Source organism: Anopheles merus, chromosome 2L (assembly GCF_017562075.2).
Source record: "Anopheles merus strain MAF chromosome 2L, AmerM5.1, whole genome shotgun sequence".
In the NCBI taxonomy this organism is placed as follows: domain Eukaryota; kingdom Metazoa; phylum Arthropoda; class Insecta; order Diptera; family Culicidae; genus Anopheles; species Anopheles merus.
In genome coordinates this window covers 18117577-18134211 of record NC_054083.1, presented here as the reverse complement: position 1 = coordinate 18134211, position 16635 = coordinate 18117577, and positions in this window count along the sequence as shown.

Sequence of the window (16635 nt, the reverse complement as noted above, 5' to 3'; positions counted from 1 at the left end):
CCTCCCCCATACATGAAGATCATTCTACCTGATCTCATACGACACACAAAATCCACTTATCGTAGGCAATGTTTATCTATACTATTTCGTGTTTCCCTTAAATGTGTCCGCTCTCCTTATCCCCGATCATCGTATCGCAACTCTCTATCTTTTTCATGAGAAAAAAATTAAATAAAGAACGACTATACTCTTTTGCAAATATCACAATCCAATTGTTTCAGTTTTCTTGTTTTCACCCTCTGTATTCTCCCACCCCATCGACCATCACACACTAAACACACGCCCAATGATACGCAAAATAATGGGCTATTTAACACTAAAGTGCCTATGCCTTTCGTTCAATAAATGCATAGGCCTACCTCCTTGTTTCGCTCATTCGTTATTGTTCTACATCTAGCTTTACGTTACACCTCATCTTCCTACGCGTCATCCCTATAGGACCCGCTGCCTGGTACTTTTAGAATCCGTTCGAATCCAACATATTTGCACTGTGTGTTACTATGTGCTTTTCCGCTCTAAACAACGCGCCAACAACAGTTAGTGGTAACATGTATTTGTGTATATGATGCAATTCTGGGAGAACTACTCTGTTCCAGTATGCTACTTGGTCTTATTAGCATTGAAAACAATGTCCATAGTAATTACAACAAAATCTATTCCGCGATCCAAAATGAGAACACATGCAAAGCAAAAAGTCCTGCTACTGATTTCCATTATCACGGTAACACACAGCTTTCGGTGCTAACTGGGGTACATATAACGTTGTTGGTATCCGCAAAGCGTGTTTATCCCATCATTTCCGTCTCGTCGACTGCGCGCTTTACTTCTTCCGCTATCTAAATCTTACATCCACATTATTGCACTGCAATTTCCAATCACTCTGGCTGTTGATTTTCTGGGACCACTAAACGATCCGGCTGTGTAATGGATTTGTGGATTTGTACCATTGCACAGTCCGAGCAAATACCATTCCTTTAACTGATCAAAAACAATGCCCAAAAGCAATCAATAAATATCCATCAATATCCATTCCCATCTGATCACCTGATATCTCACCCATTCAGACTAAAACACACACACAGTCTATAACTATTATCACTCGAACAGACACTCCATGATGATGCTACTGCTACTGCTGCCATTCGCTCCATGATCAATTCCATACCACAACAAAAAAAAATTACTACCTTAACGTACGCAAAAGAAGTAAAGCTTTAAAATAACTAATATGCGTTTTATGCGTCCAACAGACATGTCCACTAACCAAGTATTACCTATTAATATGTTAATATGTTAACCCGTTCCTAAATCTTCTTAGCTAAACGATCTTATTATTGGTGTAACTGCGCGATTATCTGGAGGTTTGTGTGTGTGTGTGTATTTTGTTGTATACTATACATTTTTCTGCCTTTACATATTAGTAGTCTGGTAACCAATTGTTGCGTAAACGATATTAACAGTGAACGAATCGACCATCATCTGCGCGGACCGTGGTAAACTGCGCTCGGTCGACTGCTCCATTATTCCCCTGTCCGATTTGCTACTGCTTCGGCAGCTATGCTTCAGAATCAATCTATGCGTACGATTTAGAAGGAGCTTGGCTCCCCGCTGCGTTTATCTACATGTATATAGTATAAATAATGCTATGCAAAAACTCAATAAAGAAGAAAGGAAAAAACAAACACAACTGCAATTTGACCGTAGGCTGGTAAGCATTCGTTTACAACGAGCTTGCTGCCAAATGGCATCTTGTAAAGTACTGATTTTCGTGTTTGGAACAGAAGAACCTTACTCAATGTAAAAATGACTCGAATTGTTTTTTCTTCTTCTTCGACCTACCGTACACACCACGATAAACAGCGTAACACGTTATATTACGGGACTGATTTGCATGTCCTACATGCGGTGCGTGTAATAAATGTTCTGTATCTTCTTTTGGGAAAGGGGAAAGTGGTATTTTGAATCTAGAATTATAATTGAAAGACGTTTTAAAGAAATAAATTGCCCACATAACAAAGCAGCTGCTCCCGCTTTACTCGTTGCATGCTCGTGAATATTTATCGATCTTACGAAGATTTAACATATGGCGGCAAAAGGGCAAAATTACACAAACACCGTTTAAGAACTTTTAAGGTAAACAAAACAAAAAAAACTAAAACAAGAATGTTAAGTAACTGACCCACCTAATTTATGTTTAGACACTATCCCTCCTTTCAATGGTAATTCAATGCTTAATCCTGCGATATAACCGGGATCTTCTTTCGCTCTCTTCTCGTTAGTGTCACTATGTGACTGTTTCGTTAGACATTGCATGATGTGTTTTTGTTATAATATTTTATAAGAACTTAACAAAAATTGCCTTCGAATTTGGTGGGTATGTGTGCGCCTGAAGTAACCAAGAAAACCCAAATATTAATTAACCAAAAATTTCATTTTTTTTTTTTTGTTTCTGTTTTCACCACAGATCAATTCACAATTAACTCCCACATACACATGCTTTAAAGGGGTATTCGATTTTGCTTACAACTGTTGTTGCTCTTGTTTTACTGCCCTGCAGTACGTATACCCCTAACCCACACACGAATATGCCCCATATTACATTACCGTTCGATGCTCAACTGCTTGGCACAGAGCACGGGGTAAACCGGTAAGCAATAATAATGACAGATTGTGTCATTTACGTACTACTAACCTATAAGCTATAAACGTTTACTTTACTTTTTCAACTCTTTGTCAATCCATTTGATTAGTTCAATTTTACATCCAGATAGGATTTTGTTAATTCTTAGAATGTGATTTTTTAAACCTTTGTTTCCTTAAACGCTCTTGACTATATGAACTGTTATATATCCATTTCCATCGACTGTTTTAAGTTTGCTACACACACCCTTTTTCTCCATTTCGCCTGTGTAGTTGTTTCTTGTTTTTCCCGTTTTTTTTGTATCCCTTGTTTTCCACTAATTCAGACTGATGGATATGTTGTTTTGGTTATTTCTGACTACAAACAATTCCATGTTACGATAATTTAGCTGATACGGTGAAATAAAATAGTAAAGCAACTAAAATAACGTTAGATAATGGTAATAACAATTGCGAAGCAATAAAGATTAAAGAAAAAATAATAAGGTAGTGAAAAGATCAAAAATAACAATTGTAACAAAACACGTGGATTCCTTCTCGCTCCTGCTCGAACAGTTCGCGCGCTTCCCTTTCTACCGCATCGTCTTTTGCCCGTCACAACAGAATCACAGCTGCACAAGAAAGTGTAGTTTTTTTTTTTGTTTCATTCTCTGTTTCCCTCTGCCGCTCTCTGCTACACAAGCTTTCGTGTACCGGTGTTTGCATACGTGCGAACACACGTCACAGCTAGCAAACGTAGCTGGCAGCAAAAAAAAACGTGTGTCCCGCACGAAAGTGCATCCGCAACGAAATGGAAGCACAGCAGCAGTAAGTAGCGCAGCATCGTAAGCAGCCCCCTGCTGCTGGATCATCGATGCTGATGGGTGCGCATGTGCAGCACCAGGTTGTGCTTGTGCTTGGACTTTTTGTGACACACGGGACATTCGAACTTCGGCTCGACACCACACTCGAACCGGATGTGCCGGTTGAGGCTATGCGGGCGGGCGTACGAGTTGCCGCACCGTGTGCAGGAGTACGTGCCGCCGACGATCGGCGAAGGCATCGCCATTGCCGGCTGGGGCGGCGGTGTCGTCATGCTGATACCCTTGAACATGGGCATTGGCAGCGCGGCCGCCGTACTGGCGCTGCCCGTATTAGCCGACGCGGCGAGCTTGATCGCTGTGGCGGCGGCAACCGCGAACGATTCCGGCTTCACCGCGCTGGCAAACTCTCGCAGGTACGTCGCCGGGGTTAGCATCCGCAGATCGCACGGTTGCTCATCGATCGGTGGCGATTTCGGTGAGAGTAGCGGTAGTGCTGTCGTTTGCGGCTGCGGCTGCGGCTGCGGCTGCTGCTGCTGTAGCTGCTGCTGCTGCTGGTGCTGTTGTTGTTGCTGCTGGTGCAGCGCCAATGGTTGGGATTGAGATTGCAGCTTCAGCGAGGCTGCCACGAGCTGCTTGTGGGAGGAGGATCCTTCCCCGGCACTGCCGCCGCTACCGATCGGTGGCGACGGCTGGGTAGTAGTAACAACAGGTAAAGGGAACGTGACCCCCACTACATCGCTCTTGATGTATTCGGCCATCAAGGCGGCGGCTGCAGCCGCCGACATGTTCGTCGGCTGCTGCTGGTTCAGGGCCAGGGCTATGGCTGCGGCCGCAGCATCACTATTACCGGTGGTACCGCTGGCGATACCACCATTGCTACTACTACTGCTGCTGCTGCTGTTGCTGCTGCTGTTGCTGCTACTACTACTTGCACTACTGCTGCAGCCGCCACCGCCGCCGCCACCACCGCCACTACCACCAGCAGTCGTGCACATCATCGGTCTGTCTTTGCTCTCAACACTATTGCCTGCTGCCGACACTGCCACGCCACTGTTAGTAATGGTGATGGCACTGCTGATGTTGCCACTGCAACACCCGATGATGTCGCCGGCGGCTGCAGCGGTGGCGGCTATGACAGTGGCCGCCGCACTACCCACGCTACCGGCGGGATTGGTTACGAGATCGCCTTCTTCTGGCGCTCCTCCTCCGGCAGCACCACCGACCAATGGGCCTCCATCAGTGTCGCTCGCCTCACCTACGGGTACAGAAACTGAACAAGTAGAGTTTGGATTTAAGTTTGATATTTGCTACCGATCGGATTGTTTTTTTTTTGTTTTTGCATTTGTGTTTATCCCTTTTCCCGGTGGTAGTGGCAATTGGCATTACACAGAAAAAATTAATGTTCAAAAGTTTAGTGTGTTCGTGTGATTAAACTATTGAATATTCGTTTTATCTCTTCCTCTATCTCTGTGCCTGGCTGTTTTCTCACACATGACTAGGAGCTGTGTGTTGCTTTTTTTGCATATTTGTTTTGCACACGCATAGTCTTAACACCTATCAAGGGTTTAAGCCAGACGGGCTTTAAATTGTTCTTTTTTTTGCGAGAGCCACAATATGCACCCTTAGATTCAGTATAAAACCATGTGATTATCAATGCTGTAAGTTATGTTACATGTGCGTAAAATTAGTACTTATTTATCGCTCACTCAGTACATTGTATGCGGTGTGATAATAATAGGCAAACATTTAAGCCACGGTTATGCTAACTGTGTCCCTGCCGTTTCAGTTTGATACGATTTCCACAAGCTGCTAATTTAAGTGAAAACAAAACTCCATATAATTAGCGAAACAGAAACAAACAAAACACACAGCAATGGAGGTACATATGCACACAGAAAGTTTTCGATAGCAATATACACTAACCATCGCACACACACACGCACACTGAACAGTACTCTTCATTGATACAATGCAACCATGTGGATTGATATTATTAAAATTTATGCTTTTTCAAGGAACTTAATTTGTTCGCTCTTTATCACTTATTTCTTTGACGCGGTGGAGTGGGTGCGATGTTTAATCTGATTGCTCCGGGTTTTTTTTTTATCCGGTTTTGATTTATAATTCGAGTACCAATTGGCATGGGTGCATGTGTACGACCGCCTCTGTGTGTGCATATATATTGTATGTGCCTGATGCAAAAAAAAACACATAACATTTTGTGAAATATGTTCGTTATGCTTCTGGTGCGGGTACGGTATATCTATATGCAATAAGGAGCGACGAGCTATAGGCAAAATGAAAGGTTTTGTTAACACATATAGCCACAAAATCTTTTACGCGTGTACGAGAAGCACGCACAAGCGCACGTTCTAATCTATGGGTTGTCTCTTTTTTTAAATAAAAGCATTTCCGAAGCATTGTTTTAACCCCTAACACCTGTGTTTTGTTGATTGTTTTTGTTGTTGTTGTTTTTGTAGTTCCTTTACCCTTCCCACGCACACGCACACAGTAAAAGACACATACACATGTAAAACACAAACAAACGAATACATTTATAGCAGAACAATAACTGAGTTGTCAAATATATAGTAAAAACAGATATAAGAACTTATTGAAATACATTAAAGAGAAAGAGAGAGCGAGAGAGAAAGTTCGTCAACACACGATAAACTTGAAGGAGAAAAAAAACAAAAGATATAAGTTATGAATAATAATAGAGGAAAACCACATCTTGCCACCACCATTAAATTGTGTGTAGTAGTTTGCATGAGAGCAGTAATGTATGATTTGCAATAGAAACGAAGAGCTAAAGGTAAGGTATGTGTGTTTGTGCGCGCGCTTGGTTTGTGGTTTTACATGATAGCAGGGGGTAGGTGTGTGTGTGAATGAAATTATGTGTTTGTTTTTTTATTTTGGTTTGCTGCAAAGTTTGTTGTTTAAATTTATTTTGCATTCGCTTCCATTATGCTGTTGTTTATCCTGCAAAGCTAGAGGAATAAACCCGAAATGCGATAGTAATGAAACTCTATTAACTGTTTTGCTTTAGAATAACTCGTAAGCAGTGAGAGTTTAACAAATATTAAAAGAAGAAAAATACATTTTTGACAAGGGAAAATGATACACAAAACATTTCTCCTAACGACGATGAATAACTAATGGAGGAACATTTTGATCCAAACTGCAATAGTCATTTAAAGCTTATACAAGAGTAGAATTTTCGCATTAAAAGGTTATAGATTATAGCTATTGTTTAACGTTTTAGGACATTGCACTTTTATGTTTCACTTCGATTCCGAGACTATTGATTTTTGCTTTTTCTATCTCGTTTTTTTTCTTCCTCTTTTCATTGATGAAATTTAGAGCGTATGCCAAACTGTTCTGATTAAAATATTTTCAATTTTAAAATTAAAAAAATCGTAACTGAAATGATCATTCCATAAAATGCAATGAAAAAACCTCTCCTGCTCCTAGTTACGCGATTGGACATAAAATAAGAACAAACCCAAGCGAATGAATTTTTATTGGAGAACTCTACAACCATTAACGGTATACAGAAGTTTCTAAAGCTTAATTTCACACTCAGTCACTATCTCTCATCGACTGATTGATTTTCCAATGGCGATGAGTGCGCGTTGGCCACACATATGGAAACACCCATACACACACATTTGTTGTGATGTGTTGGCACAATCTTGTTCGCTTCGTTATAATGTATCCAAAAACCAGGAAACAGCATGCGTTGTTACATATGATATAGACTAACAAGACTCTTCAGCACTCCAGTGAACAACTAACTTCCGGCTCGGTTTCTTATAACCACTGAGTGTGAGTGCCACGGGCCAGTTCTTATTCCTCCAGCGACCTCCTCGATGACCTAAAATGAAAATGAAAATGTTAATAAAAAGAAGGAAAAAAAACTCTTAGTGCAACAGTGAACAAAAACTAATACAACAACCCCACAATGGGTGATACCACAGCATTTAGCATAAGCTACAAATGTTACCTCAACTCGGCCACCCAGAGACCACTATAAATTTAGGCGTCGTCCCCCGTGCATCCTACACATGGAAGTATTGAAACATAATCATTTGCTCATATTTGCGCAAAGTGAAATGCATACACTGCACTGTGCTTTTCTTTATTTGTTTGTAATCGTTCAGCATCGCACTAGATCAGTTCTATACTTTCATTCAAACAGCAAATCGAACATAGGCTCTCTTCTTTTTGCTTGCTTCTGTTTCACGATGCTCATTTCTATTGCTCAACCCAAAACACTTTATACCTCCTCTCGTCGGCTATTTCACCCGCAGGCAGCTGATAAATAGTTCTTATGACAATATAAGTGTAATTTTACCAATTAATATTACGTCGCATTGTCTTATATGTGGTGTACTGGGGGGGTTGTGATGGGGAAGTCTGTACCTGGGCTGCTTTAAGTCATTGCTGTAGAAAGTCGATAACTAAACTGTTGGTGATTCTGCTTGCTGTTAATGTATTATCTGTCTTTTTAGCTGTGTGTTGCAGCTATTTAAACCACCGTTTCATCTATTTCTATTTTAAATATTATCATTCATCGCAAACATTTTTCAACCCTCCCTTATCGATTCTATTTTTTACGATCTTCTTTATTTATCCGATTCTATATTGACGCAACTTAATTGCCAATTTATCTACCATGTATTGTTTTGTTCTTTGTCGTTTGTTTTTTTTTTTTTTGCAGCAGAAAAGCCATTCATTCTTACAGCAAATCACTCTCTTTTCGCACGGCAAACAAATTACTTCGTTTACAAACCGGTCTGTGTACTTGACTCCTTTTTTTCTATGCTCGTGTTCATATTCATATATGCGCGTGCTATTGTGTTCATTGTTTTTTGTGTACAACAATGCTCTGTGTAAAACACATTAGCCTATGCATAACTTTGTTGTTTATCATTCCATCATGCGCTTCTTATTCGCTATAATACAGTATTTGCATTTTCATTTGAATGGAATGGAATTACGGTTTCAAAAGATTTATAAGTGCTCCAAAACCTCAGCGGGGTTAGCACAAATACAAATAAACTGATAGTGCTGAAAATGTGTTACTGGAATGTGTAATGGAATGGGGAACGGAATATATTACTTATTAACTTAATGTTAAAGTTCAACAAATAAAAAAAATATACTTATGTATAATATATAGCTGGCCGCGAAGAGTGTATATAACTAAAGGAAACAAAAAGTTACATGTCTTTCCTACCATTTAAAACAAAAGGTACAACATAGTTAAGTACATCCGACTAGATAAGTTGATAAAACTGTTTTAGCATCACTAGCAGCAATCAAACATCGTTCCCTCTCTACTGCTAGTGAATTCTCCTGCTTTTTGTTTTGTTTTTGGTGAATCATGTAATTCTTGGGACATATTTACTTTAGAAATAGCCTTCATTTTTGTTTTACTACAATGACACACCCAAATTATGGCACACTTTCTGAAGTGGGAAAATGCATGTCAAACCCCTTTTCGAACTACTTTGCTCTTGGTACACACGTAATAATCTGCGCGTAAAAGCCTTCGAGTCACATGGCAAATTGAATTGATGGCGGGTGTGTATCGTGAAATCTGTTAGCTGTTTACAAAAAAAAAAGACGAAAAGATCGATTGCACTTTCGTACATACTTAAACACAAACGCACGCATGTCATAAACTCTGCCTCCTCAACGGCTCTGTAGAATTACGAAGGAAAAAAGTAAGCATTAAAGCAAGATAAGGAATGTTGCGCTTTGTTGAACGCTGCCTGTATAGTTTTTGTGTTCAAATAAGTTATGGTTTCATGTCGCATTCATGGTGATGCAATTTGGAATTGAATTATATTCATAAACAAAAAATCTAAAATCATTATAACTTAAAAAAAAAAAACAAAAACAAACATCTACCGAGTTGAGCAACTTTTGGTTTCCCACTTTTTTTTTTTCGTCGTTTCATATTGCCCTTGCTATAGGGCAAGAAATGCGCGTTTCACCATTACGTTTGAAGTCGAGGGACAAATAAACCTGAAATAAATAAGCAAACTTAATCTACGTTTTGGCAAAGCTTCTACCCTACCGAATACCGCTGACTGATTTGCGCTTTGCCTGACTCCTCTCACTACTGGCTAATCTTTACTCTTCGCGTCCAAAGTATATTAAAATTACAAAAAACCCTTTGCTGCGTTTTTACCATTGTTAATTAGTAGAATAAATAGAAGAAAATATTGAGCTAAATTAAACATAGTCAAAATAATGCTACTCAACTCTTTGCCTCTTTGTCTTCGTTCTCTCCTACGCGCGCGCGCATCTCTGCCTCTTAATTCATATTAATGTGGTCAGTTTCTTCCTCGTTTCTGCTACACATCCTTTACAGACAAAAAACGGAAATGTTTATAATTCTCGACTATCCGCCCACCCATTTTCACATTTCTACCAACACTAGAAACGATCTTGGGGCGATATTGTTAACCGTAATACAATTGGAATACCAACCGTATCAGTAACGCTGCTTTTAACGAATGCAAAATCTTGTAAATCTTCTACCAGTGTGTCTGTGAGTGTGTGTGATTATGTCTTTGATATAAGATATAAACACTCACAAACACTTGCACACTTGCACACACGGCGATAAGTGTGCTCCGTTTCATGCAGCATCAATCATGACAGCCTGCACGCACGCACATGCTTTAATAGTAAATGATGTGTGCACGTTGGCCCCCTCCAATACCCGTACCCGCAACAACACGGCGGATGCGCCTGCGAGACAGTCGCGTCCGGGGAGGTTGCGTGGAGTCCTCCTGCTCTTCCGTCTCGACCTCCACCTCGGTTATCGCGGCGGGCGCGACAAGGATGGCAGTTCTTGTACCGGAAGCGAGCGTAAGTGACGTTGCGAGCGGCGGCGGAGGCGGTGCTGCTACCTGTATTGTGGCAGCGCCGGAGGAGGAGCAGGAAGAAGAGGAGGTACTGATGAAGGTGGAAGCGGCGGAGGCGGCGGAAGGAGCAGTGTACGACGAAACGGAGACCGAAGAGGACGTCGACGCCGACGACGAGGTGGAAGCAACTGCGGCAGTGCTGGATCCGACAGTGGACCGCGCTGCTACTGCGGTGATCGACGTCGTCGTCGGGGTCGCCGCCAGCACCAGGTCTCAGTTGGGCTTGCAGAACTTGGAATTCAGATGGCGCTTCAGGTTGCTGTGTATGTGCGTCTTGTAGCCGCACATGCGCTCGCAGAAGTATTTCGGCGGCACGCCACACTCGTTCTTGATGTGACACTTGAGGCTGTTTTTCCACTTGTAGTTGCGGCCGCAGCTCTTGCACTTCCACGGTTTTGCGTCGTTCTCGTGCTGGAACATGATCTTGTCTTCCTTGCGGCTGCCGAGCGAGATGCTACTGCCGTTGCTGCTAGCACTGCCGCTGCCACCACCGCCGGTCGCATTCGTGCCGCTCGAAATCGTAGTCGCCATCAGCGACCCGGCCGACGTTAGGATCACGTTTCCGTTTCCGGTCGTCTTGAGCGGTTTCATGATGGCTAGCATGCTGGCGCCGCCGCCGACACCGCCACCCGACGGGGACGATTTCTTGGCCACCATCATGCGTCCGACCGTGGTCACCATCGGCGCGAGCGATATTTTCGAAGTGGACTTCGAAGTCTTGCAGCGCCATGCCGGGATGGTGGTTGCGGTGGTGGCGATATTTCGCTGCACCTTCGGTTGCGCTACGATCGTCGTCTTCGCGTTATGGTTCGAGACCGGTTCGGCAAACGCGATCAGGTCGTTATCGTGCCAGAAGTTTTCCAACTTTATTTTCGTTATTCCACCACCAAGCGAGCTACTGTCCTCGGGATCTTCTGTTTCTATTGTTCATACCCATACACATACACATACACACACCCGTATCCGTACGTACGATCCGCGAGTGATTAGTAGGGATAAGAAATGCAACCAAGTGGGCAGTAGTAGTACAAGAATGTTCAGACCGGTGTAGTAGGTGCAATAGTGGTATAAGTATGTGGTATTAATACGAACACGCATGTAGCAACGACCATTATTATGCGCACGGGTATGTGTTAATTCGTTGTTAGTTTAGTTTGTGTGTGTATGTGTTTTGTTTTTAAGAACAATTTGTTTTAAATAGTATATTATTTTTTTATAATTAAGAAATTGTAGATTGTTCGTTGCGTGTGATTCCGCATGAAGATAATATTCGTAGTTGTTAAATATGATATTCATACAAAGTCGAAGATACGCATCCACCGGCGAAAAACGCGTTCGGCAGAAGGAGAAGAGAGAGAGAGAGAGAGAAAGAGAAACAGAGAAAGAAAATGTTATGGTTAGTTGCCGTTAGTGCCAATAATACTGCAAGTAATAAGATGTTGCTACAATCATATAATTAGTTTGCATTCATTTAAGTAATTCTATTCTCAGCACACAAACACAAAACACAAAAGCTAACTTGAGATACCACGGTTTCCATTGTTCGGAAACAATGTTTACCAATGGAAAACGTTTACTAAATGGTGGATTTAAACGAAACACAACCACAAAATTAATGACAACACAATATAAATTGCCGTAAACACACAGATGAACTAAAACAAAGTGCAAACATGAATCACATATGTAAAATAAAAACAAACAATGAGAAGTAAGTGTTGAGATGGAAAATGGCGAGCGAGTGAATTTATTTCGATTGGGCAAAAAAGAAAACAGAGAAAGAGAACGTACAGCACAAACGAAGGTTTTTTTTCTATTGATTCAACTGTGTTGACACGGAAGACCAAAACCGGAACAATTTTCTATACCAAATTCCTAAGTGATAAATTGAATTCGAATCTACGGCTGAGATCTGGGGTTTTAACGACTTTGGATTATTTTCAACGATGTGTTACGCATTGGTCGGAAACAGACTTAAATATGAGCCAGTGTTAGTAAACCATAACAAAACTAGAGAAGCAATGCAGCACCACCGTAAATTCCCCGAACATTGCTTTACCAGCAAAAAGAGAAAACTACGATGTTCTTTTATTGTTGTTCCAACCAAAATTGTTAGCATCACAACGAGTTTTTTAGAGAAAGAATATCCTACTGAAGTTGTGTTAATTACAGCCACCTATCGTAGAGCCATCCTCATGACACAGCGCTGTTAAGGTTTTATTCAGGCAGGCAGTTGAGCTTGGGTTAAAATTCAGTACAACACACCTCGCTCTCCCTTGGTTATCAGGATTGTTTAAGTGTGGGTTTCTTGGTTTACCTTCATTCCCAAAGTAATATGATCAATTGTTTTGCTGATACACATGCCGAGTTGTGAATGCTGCAACTGAAGACGATGGTCGAGCATTGGAAAATTAACCTGTTAATTTAATTACGTTTCGAAACATCCGTGTTACAGAAACTTTCCTTTCGCAAACATCGCAATCGAAAAATGAAGAGAGGTAACCGAACAGAATGGAACAATTGCCAGGGACACTCCTTCAAATCCAGAGATCACCCAGTTATGATTTCCAAATCTGTTCTTATCCTCATTTTTGAAATTGATGATGCAAGCGGAGATGAAGAACCAAAGGCAACGGTTAGTAATTGGAATCAATCATACTGCTGGTGCCGCTACTGCTGCTGCTGCGACTTGGGCTAAGAAACACTGTCCTCAAAGATCATGCAAATTATTTGACAATGGCTGACAACTTCAGAGTGAGTTTTTCGCTGTGTCGTCTCCGGTAACGCATCTGAAAAGAAAGAAAAGAAACACGTTAATAAAAGGAATTCTGGAATTTGCCTTCCACTGCTGCTGATGATGTGAGTTATGAAAACGATGATCATATGAAATGGGAAAATAAAGGAGAGAGAGAGAGAGGATTGTGTACGCCTTATTGTTTTTAGTTCGTCACTGCACATTTGTCCTTTCGTCGGCACTGTGGTTCTCGATTTGATGCTATGGTGTCATTGGCTGTGGTGACACACGCCTGGCAATGAAAGAGAGATAGTTATCATTAAAAGTAAAACAAAGTTGTATCTAGTCGTGAATGAGCCATGGATTTGCTTTCTTTCGCATTTAACAGCATCCTGTAAAGATCATGTAATTATTATAGTATAAACATCTATGTCGTATCGAAGTTTTTTTTTATTTTTTATATTTCTATAAGGCATAAAACAACTTACGACTAAAAAATGGTAATGATGTACTACAATCAATATAAAAAAAAACATACGATCATAACGTGTATCGATCGTTCGATCCTCCCACGGTCTGTACCTTTTTTTGTTTTTTTCTCTCTCTCTCACTCTCTCTCTCTCTCTCTCTACTTATCTCATTCTCTTTTTCTCTATCTCTCTCTTTCATCATATCTCGCTCTCTCTTTTTACGTTTCACTGTTGCTTTTACTTTAACTACTATGGCTTTTTACGCCCTTAACGTAATCGTTGTTTGTTTGCGCAACGTTTTTTTTTATCAGCGGCGTTTCTTTTTTTTGTGATGGAAATGTATGTAAACACAAATGCATTGTTTTGTCTTTTGTTTTTGCGCTATATGTTTTCACGTTTGCATATGTGTTTCGTCTTTACCGATTATTTTAAATTTAATATAGATGTGTGTGATGAAAATTGTTTCTGGCAATCTGGTTAATGGCCATTGATGTTTGTAATTTTGTATACATAAATGATAGTTTTTGTGGGGATGTTGTGTGCGTGTCTCATTTTTCAATTGTTCATGCCTCGACTGACTTTTGTTTTAGTTAAATTAATGAGTATTCAGAATACAGTTCTAAAACGATGAAACATAGGTAAACAAGAGTCAAGAGGGGGAGGAGTAATCATAGTATGGAACATTTCAACTATGAAGAAGGAATTAGTTCATGGTAAAATCAATTCCTTACAAGTTAGTTTGGTCGTACGCAGATGTGTATGTTTTTGTTTTAAGCTACTGTTGCAAAACGGTTGTAGAAGAAAAAACTGAAAAAAAAATGAGTACCCGAACTAGCAAGTGAGTCCTTTCACCATTGTATTACACCATGAGACAGAGCTTAATTCACAATTGAAATATGGAGGCATGTGTTAACACCAATACTGAGATCTCCTTGCAGCATCCGAGATACTAGGGATTCAAATCAATTGAATTTTTGTTCCAAACATTTTAAATTTATTGCTTTAGGCTGCAATTTGAACTGAAATTTGAAGTCGCCTGAGTTGATTTGCTGTCCTATTGTATGTATGACTCTATTCTGCATGAAATAGCCATAATCTGGTCCTGCCGTTTGTTCCCCCATCGCACACAGTGTGGAATGATGATTTGCCTTCCATTTTACAAAATTACAAACACATATTTTAGCAAAACCAGGAAACTATGTACAACAGCAAAATAATTATTTATGGCAATAAAAACCGCTTTTTGCGTATGTGCGAACATTGTCGCTATCCCTGCTGTTTTTTATCCTTCTTTTCTTGCAACCCCCCTCCCTCTTTCCCGCTCTCTTTTTCTTACGCTCCAGCCACATTTCGTTATAAAGCAAACGAAACGTGAAAACGTGTAACAAAAAGTATATATATGATGAAATAAAAGCCATGTCAACCGTATATGCACCTGCTGCAACAGTGACCGCTCTACGCATCTAGTGCGATTATCTACTGATGAAACGGTGAACTTTGAAATGTGTTCATTTTCGAACTGGTAGATTACTCCTTGCCTGTCACCCCTGTGTATTTTCCTTTCATCGGCCACCATTCTCCCTTCGAGGGTTATTATTTTCGTCGATACACAGACGCTATATATAAAAATACTTAACACTACGCAACCATTGTAACGACTCATGTTCACATCCTGCCATAGTTGTCCACTATCCCCCCATATTGGCACACTCTTTCGTGTGTGTGGTGTGTGAACATATATGTGTCTTTTTGCGCATAATTCCTTTAAATCTAGGTAAATTATTTCGATTTCACTGAGTGATGAATATAATTATTGGCGGAGAGGTAAAATTGTGTAAGTGTGCAAGATAACTGGAACGAAACTTGAACACCATCGACAATAAGAGATAAGAAAACAATGTAATTTTCGCCGTCTTTTCATTTGAAGGACCATCGAACTTTTTTTGTCTAAATTGTGTGTGTGTGTGTGTTTTTTGTTCTAATATATTCGTACACATATCGAAAATTTACTCAAAATATAAATCAAAAGCATAACTGAATGTAAAAAACCCAAAAAAAAAACAATCAACGATGATTCCAGCTAAATTACACATCTACACAACTATGTATCATGGCAAACAAACGAAACACGCGCTGCGTCGAATCGTTATTTTTTCTTTTAGATAATTTCTTACTTTATCATTAATTTGTTCCACCTCTCTCATCTTGTTAACCTGTGAACGTCGGAATTTCCATCTCGCGTGAGTCCTGTCCAGTCCCCTTCGGTTCATCCCCTTTGATGCGCATTTACAAGCACATACACTCACATCTAACGTACACATCTAACAAGACGACTTATTATGTGTTGGGTGGCCTTCTATCTGGTCTGGTGGCACATAAGTTTAATGCTCCAAACAACACATTGTTTAGTGGTACACATTATATCGTTTTTTCCAATGGAGATTTTAACCCTTTTTCCCTTATCTAGATTAGCATTTACGTACCTAAAAAATAAACCCTATTCAATGCAAATAACGAGTAAAAGAAAGGCACATATGGTAGGAAACATCTGTATGTATAAAACTTACTGCAAAATTATATTTTTTTCCTCTTTTTACCTTTTATCGCTTCTTCCCTACCTAACACATGCACTCATTTGTTCGTGTTGTCTTTTTGTTATACTTTTATGAAGACGTCTTTTTTTGTTTTCATGTTTTCCAGCTACTTACACATTTTTATGCTTAGATTCTCTTTCCTTATTTCTTTTCTTTTTGTTTTGAACTTTTGTTGATGTATTATAGTTTTATGCGTTGTACCTTGATAGTTTTCAATACTTCCGATTTGATGAAGGAAATGTTCTTGTTGGATCAGTTGTATTATGTTTCGTTATTTAAACATGTTTTATATTCAAGTTACTTTCTTTTGCCAACTAAAAATGAATTAAAAAATGCGTTTTATCCGTACGTATGAATAGTAAATCGTAACTAAACTCTCCCACTCTCCACTAGTTGCAACACAAATAAAAGAATAAGGAAATAAACGGAAAAATATGAAACTGCAAAACA